Source organism: Coptis chinensis, chromosome 5 (genome assembly GCF_015680905.1).
Source record: "Coptis chinensis isolate HL-2020 chromosome 5, ASM1568090v1, whole genome shotgun sequence".
Lineage (NCBI taxonomy): Eukaryota > Viridiplantae > Streptophyta > Magnoliopsida > Ranunculales > Ranunculaceae > Coptis > Coptis chinensis.
In genome coordinates, this window is record NC_141460.1 from 82,400,173 (window position 1) to 82,408,206 (window position 8,034).

The window sequence follows — 8,034 nt, forward strand, 5'->3', positions numbered from 1 at the left end:
ATATGCATCTTACAATTACATCTCATCACTAATTTTTAACATGAACACTACATATTGGTTTATAATAAGTGTGTGTACCACAATATATCAAGCATGTATATCCTATTTAAATATACACATATATAAGTTAATAAATATAAAATGTATTAGTTAATTCATAATATACACGTTGACATTATTATTAACATCTATGATACACTTGTTTAACGTATAGTTATAAAATATACATTTAACAATACACATTCACTATTATGATATATATATTTAATAGACGTTTACACGTAAAAAATATATTTTATATTATAATATATGAGTTTGATTATCTTAAATATAATATAATATTAAATTTTAAATATCGAAATCATAATAATCGGTTTCGGTTTCGGTCCGGGTACCCACAGGGTTTTTACTATTTGGTTCAACGGTTTTGGTTCTTTATCGGTTCAGTTTTTAATGACCCATTTTAAATGGGTCTAACTTTTTAAGACCCAAAACCGAAACATTCGGTTTCGATTTCGGTTCGGTTCCGGGTAATCAGGTACCCATTGGCACCCTTATTTGGAAGACATTCATTTCCCTTGCAATCCTCTTAAGCTTTTAATTAACCATTAAATGGGCATTAATTTAACCCACCTTGAAGCCCACAATTGAAGCCCGAAACCCAACTATTGTGATTCCAAATGTAATAATTCATTTAATTTACAAACCATTTTATTCATAGAAACTATTAATTCATTTACAAAACATTTAATTCATTAAATAAAATTTTTAAGTATCAATTAGAATTAGTCTGGAAAGGGTTTTAAAACTATATCTACCGTACATCTACTCCAATCTAACTCAGATCCCCAGACGATCACAACCTCCCTTTGTCCTGCCATTGTGTTTTATTATAATAGATTAGTCAAATTGTTTACTTGCTAGATGCTTATATACTGAGTAGATGGAGGAAATACACGAAATTGGAAGAAATAATAGCATATGGTGGGGAAAGAGGTGATAGAAACTAATAGCAACTTTATGTTATTAAGGCACACAAAATTATCTCATCTTACTTAAAGGGTACTCGATGACGTTGTAGCTTCTGAAGATGCAACTGATGTATATGAACAACATTTGAAAGTGGTACATGAAAATATTAAAGAAGTGTTGGCTAGTAAAGGAGTTTGGAATTTAAAAAAAAAAAAAAAAAAAAAAAAAAAAAAAAAAAAAAACATGTGACTTTGAATGAGCCTAATCCTATTAGAGCAAAGGACAATGAAGGGGGAAAAGAAAAGGCACAGGTTCAAGCAAGGCATTGTAATGGATGTAGACTTACTGGGCAATCACATGACAAACGAAATTGTCCGAAATTGATTGGTAATAATTGATTACTTATTATTTTTATTCAATACACACTATTTATTATTATTATTATTATTATTATTATTTATAATGAGCTTAATGTTATAGATTCAGGTATTGCGCCTAAAGTAACCCACGGATTGTATGTGGTACGTCCCCTTAGTCTATTTCCAACGGTTGAATGTTTTCCTCGAAAGTGATACCACGATTGTATCAAAAGAAACATATAAGTGGGAAAATAGCAGCGGTTTTTGAAGAGTTAATAATGTCCATTTGTGTAATGGAGTTAGAGCATCTTTAGGAAAGAAACCAAGAAAACACAAATTTTTTGAACCAAACCAAAAAAACATCAACCAACTTCAGGAGAAACATCAAATATTCGACATAAAATGATGCGGTTTTGGATAAACCGCGCCATATAGCCCATGCGGCTTTCTCAAAACCGCGCCACTGAAGCCCATCTTAAAAGCCCAAGTCCACGCGGTTTTCCAAAAACCATGCGATGTGTCGCACATAAACTTTTTTCTTTTTTCTCTTTCCAAATTTCTCGTGCGGTTTTCGCAAAACCGCGTGATTGAAGCCCACACTCTAGCCCAAGCCCATGCAGTGTTCAAAAAACCTCGCGGTTTTTCTAAAACCGCAAGAGAGATTTGATACAACACCAAAGCTGGAACCAAATTTTGGCCGATTTGGTGTTTGGTTTGATGTTTTCATCAACATGTGTCTCTCTTGAAGATGAAAAAACACCAAAAAAAATACCAAATTATTGGGAATTTGGTGTTTGATGCTAGGATAGTATCTTACCTAAAGATGCTCTTAGTAGCTAGAATTAGCATTACTTTTGGTATAGGAATTGAGAAGCTGCTGTGTTATTATTTTTATCTGGTGAATTTTTTAGGGGCGCGGTATTGGCACCCCCATAAATGGGACTAGCACCCCTTTGATAAAAAGTAAAACAATAATGGTTATTTTTTATATATCCTTTTACACCCCCACATGCCCATAGTTCTACGCAGGCAGTTGCCGCGAGATCTCGATCATATCCCACGGCAGGCAGTTGCCGCGAGATCGCACAATCCACGGCATCGGGTTGCCACGAGATCCCATATCCCACGACAGGCAATTGCCACGACATATTTTTTATGTGTTATTTGTATTTTTTTTACTTCAAATTTTGTGTATTGAACACACACGACATATGAATACCTTATTTTCTTCTTTAATGTTTCTTTATTCACTCCAAGAACGACACCAAAACCATGACAAAAAAAATATACAATCGAGCCATAATTTTGCTATCTTGTGGCAAATATTTTCATATGCTATAAGAAAATTTTGTGATCAAATTAATGAAGAAGAGTTTTGATAATTAACACAAGAAAAGACTTTATTTTAGTAAACAAAATCATCTCGCGGCAACTAACTTTTTTTACGGTGGCTATTAAAAAAAAATTAGAAAGACCTACGACAACCCCCTTCCATGGGATATGAGATCTCGCGGCAACCCGATGCCATGGATTGTGCGATCTCGCAGCAGCTACTTGCCGTTAGTGTTTTTTGTGTATTTAATAGAGGGGTGCTAATACCTTTGAATTGGTCAAAATGGTGCTAATCCCATTTATAGGATTGTAAATACCGCGGCCCATTTTTTAAACTTAAAGTTTTAGTGAGCTTTCGCTAGTTCTCGGTCGTCGGCACACTTGCTAAGGTTATCCGAATAATTGATTCCAATCAATTTAAGGACAAAGGACAAATTGGTTATTTTTTTTCATATTTTTTTCAAAAATAGTACTGCACCATTTATAGGATTGTAAATACCGCGGCCCATTTTTTAAACTTAAAGTTTTAGTGAGCTTTCGCTAGTTCTCGGTCGTCGGCACACTTGCTAAGGTTATCCGAATAATTGATTCCAATCAATTTAAGGACAAAGGACAAATTGGTTATTTTTTTTCATATTTTTTTCAAAAATAGTACTACACGTAGTTCACTAGTTCTTAGACTCCTAGTTGCCTACAATAATGTGGGCATGTGGTAGTGGTGGACCATTTTTAAAACATATTTGAAAAATAAGCTATAAATAGTGTTTTCTCACCAGATTTTGGGTTTAATCTCCCTGGTTGATACATAACCAGCATAAAAACCCCCTCATTACGTACTAACCCATAAAAAACCCCTATTTTTCTAAAATACCCAAACTGACTAAAATACCCCCCACACATAAAACCCAGATCTCAAATTTATCTTTTCTCTTTCTTTTTGCCGCATCCACTATTCTTGTAAACCCTAGATATCCTGCAAAACCAAATTAAGATGACAAAACAACCGAAAAATAAGAAAGAAACACCCAACAAAACAAAAAAATCGAAAGTTTTCATTTCACAAACAAAAAGAAAAGCAACTACCGATAAAAAGACGAAATCAAAGGTAAAAATCTTTTTTTTTTTTTTTTTTTTTTAATTTTGTTTGTAAATAAACAAAATCTAAGGTGAGAATCATATTTTAAGTTGTCTGAAATTGATATTAGTTGACACTCTGTAGTTGATATGAAGTTCACACTCTGTAGTTGATATGAAGATTTGAATTTGTATTATATTTACATAGCATATGCAAATTTGAATTTAAATTCATATTTCTATGTGAATGTAAATTTACATATGTATGCTTGCTTTCATCAGTACTGTTTTGGTTACAATAATAACTATGTAAATTTATATTTTCGTATGTTTACTTGCATATTTGAATTTTTGTGTAAATTTGTATTTTCATATATGTGAAAGTAAATTTTGAAATGTCAGTTTAACAGACTTATTTATTATTTTCCCCTTTATTGCAACAGGAGGTAAAACCTACTAGCTCTACCAAGGTGTTTTGTTATACTATTTTGCCTATGCTATCACTTTTTCAAGAGTTCAAATGAAGAATTAGAGATATTCATATCGCCAAGACGAAAGAAACTCTTTTTGGACAAATTTTTTATAGTTTTTGTTGAAGAACATTGGAGAGACTGAGTTGAATGGGGAGGAAGAGGCAAAGAAAGAATATCATGAAATGATGTGTTGCGCTTTATTGGTGGATCACTTTGGGATACTAATTTTGTTTGAATTATGGGCGTAAATCTTTGATCTTTCATGTAATGTCAGTTTGTCTTTGAATTTCGGATGAAACTTTTGGATACTATGAACTATCTTTGAATTCTAGATGTAATGCAAGAAATGAGCCTGATTAATTTGTCAGTTTGTCAAATTTTCATAGCTATGCCAGAAAACAGTTTATTAGAATTCATATTTGCATATGTAAATTTACATTTCATAGCCTGTGTCACCAGTCAGATCAGATGAAAGGAAAAAAATGTATGTGAAAATCAATGTGTACATGTAAATTCATATTTACATATAAAAATTCATATTTACATAACCTGTGTCACCTGTCAGATGTCAGAAAAAACGTCTATGAAATTTCATATTTGCATATGTAAATTTGTATTCACATATGTAACTTTATATTTGCATATGTCAATTCATATTTTCATATGTAAATTCATATTTCCATAACCCGCGTCACCTGGTTAGAACTCAAATGTCAAAAAAACGTCTATAAAAATTCAGGTGGATTTGTAAATATAGTTTTACAAAATGTGTCTATATAACATCAAAATGAGCAATCAATGGAGCGCCACCAACCAAGGCCGGCCGGACGACGAGAAAGAGGAGCTTGAGCAGGTTCTACGGCAGTAGAATTTCGGGGTTATTTTTCTGTTTCTAGAGTCCGAATCTCTTCCTTAACAAAGGTATCCACATGAGAGCGATGTCCTGTCTCGGTTCACAACTTTGGTCACTTTCGGAGATCTTCTCTCTAGACTCAATCCCTTCGAAAGAGACAATATCATCAGAACCAACATTGTCGGCATCTGAAGAATTCGCAAGTATAGCTGGCTTCTCTTCTAATTCCAACCTAAAACCCCCATTTCCAGTCTCTCCATGCACACCAGCCGTACAACTACCATTTCTACTGAGGGCATCTTCAGAAAGGATATGTATAGCAAAAGGATGCATCATTGCAACAAATCAAAGCTCATGAGGGTACTATTGTGATGTGAGGAGAAACATTATTGAAGGATGGTCTTTAGGTAACATTTGCACTACTTAAAAGATTGGGTGAAAATGACAAGACTTTATCATAAGAATTAAAACCAGTAAAAGCGCCATAGACATGTGGAACTGAAGCTGAACTAAAGAAGGTTTATACCAGTCTGCAAAGAATGGTCCTCACTTACGTAAATCAATATCAAAAGCTTCTTGAGACCAGGCCTCGAACTTTTCACAACCACTATTTCTCCATTGTGTAAAATTGCACGATGTACCTAAAGTGGCCACAATTTCAAACCACATAAGAAGAAGACCACAACCTCATATGCATTCACAACAGATAGATACAAAATCATTAATAGCAGGTTACTCTTAGAACTTTAGATCAATGAGATGCTTAAGTTTTCATTATCTACTACATATAATAGCATGGAAGTAAACTAAACAACAAGAACTGTTCTTCTTCTCCATTATCTTAGACACATTTTTGCAGATTTTTGTGGAATAATAATTTCTCTTATTTGAACACGACATCTCAAGTAGCTTTGTTCTATTTCTGGATTATTCAATTTTTTCGCAATGCCATACTGAAATTATGATGGACTGTAAAATTTAGTTGTAGATTGTATGCTTTTTAGCTACTACAATGTTTGACAAGCACATGTGCTTTGAAACCTTTTATTGAAGTATAACGCAACGACAAACACATTTTGGGCATTCCAAATTCTTTCTTTTTTGTTACTGGCGTTTGCATAATTGAAAGGGGAGGCGGCTTGCAAATATGATATGCTATCCTCTATAGAAAAAGAAAATTGTGTACAAGATCTTGTTTGTGAAGCATATAAATGCATCCTTTACTTGAAAAATGGAGCAAATACCTGGCCAAGATTAGCTGCCGCTATTGGTTGATCTTCAAACTTCTTAAACGGGACATCAACCGGTGTTCCCAATTCATTATCTATAAAAGCTCGAAGCTTTTAGGGCGTAAAAAAGCAGGGACTATATCCCTGCAATATCGGATGAAAACCACTTCAAATTACTTGAACAAAATCACGATAAGACATACCAGTAATTTAACTACTTAGTATCGTCACATCCAAAAAGGATAAGGATTTGCAGGACGAGATATGATGAAGATGAATACCTGCAACTTGGCAAGTTCATCCACAAACTCTCGAGGGAATATGGAATTACGATGAATATGGAAAAGGGTAAAACGGGTAATAAAATAAAATAAGAAATAGAAATCGGATTGGAATTTCGCTGATATTGGAAAGCAGGGAGTTTATGTGATATGGGCCGATAAATAGGGAGGTTATGTGATATGGACCGATAGGAAGGGGTTTACACTCATCCGGATTAAAACCAAGGGGCTGAGCCCCATTTCTTGGTTTTCTCACCTAGCTAGTTCTGGGTATACTTGCTTGCAGCTAGTTCTGGGTATACATGTTTGAAAGCAAGGCCCAAAATATCGATATCGATGAATATATCGGTGTACCCAAAAATCGATATATATCGGATATATTGAAAATATCGGATATATCTATTTTTTTGGTGACCAGTCCAAACTATTTAAAATATCAAAAATATCGGATAAATTGGAAATATAATATCGGAAATATCGGATTTATATTAAAAAATGGTCAAAAAGTCAAACGATATATATCGTAAATATCGATTATATCGGCGATATAAAGTATTATATCGGAAATTCGATATATATCGAGAAAAAAAGGGTTCTATATTCGATGGATATATATCGATATCGGTGTACCAAAATACCGATATATATCGGCAATATATTGGATATATTGGCGATATTTTTATAGTCTTCTCTACACAAATTGGTGTGACAGTCTTCTGAACACCACAAGTACAATTATAGTCTCACTTCTTTTTTTTTAGAAAACAAAACTTATCTATTCTTTCTACCCTATAATGAAGCGCATGCAAGTGAGCCGTTTGGCGTGGCAAATCCGTTCATACCACTTCGAACGGTTTTGTCCCCAGTTTTTATTTTAAATTAAAAATAGAGTTAGTTAAATGTAATTGTAATATTTCTTATATTTTAGAAGTTAAAATGTAATATACTATAGAGATGAATCTGACTTTATTGGTGGCGTGGCCAACTTCTGATTTGAGTTGTCTCTATCCATACAAATTATTTAGACAATCCCTAATTTGCATCTTAAATTATAAAATAATTGTTTTTATATTATTGTAATAATTGCTAAACTTTAGGAGCAAAATATATTAAGAGTACTAGGTGTTGCCTGTGCCTTTGGCACGAATGTAATTGGCTGTATGTTTTGCATTGAGTTTGAAAAATCGTACTGCAAAGTTCATTTGCTATCAACATCTTTTTTCTTTTGATAAGTCTAAATTCCATTAAAACTTCAGGATTTCTATTGGGATATAGTTGGAGCTCCCTAGTTTATAGGTAGTCCACACATATGGATTGTTGGTCTTACTTGCTGCCGAAGTTGTTTTGCTGCTAAAATTACACCCAACTATGTCAAAGACTGCTACACTCAAGTTAAGGTGGTAACAATAACTACGAATTAAGTTAGCTTTATAATAGTCAGACAAATTGAACACATTGGAC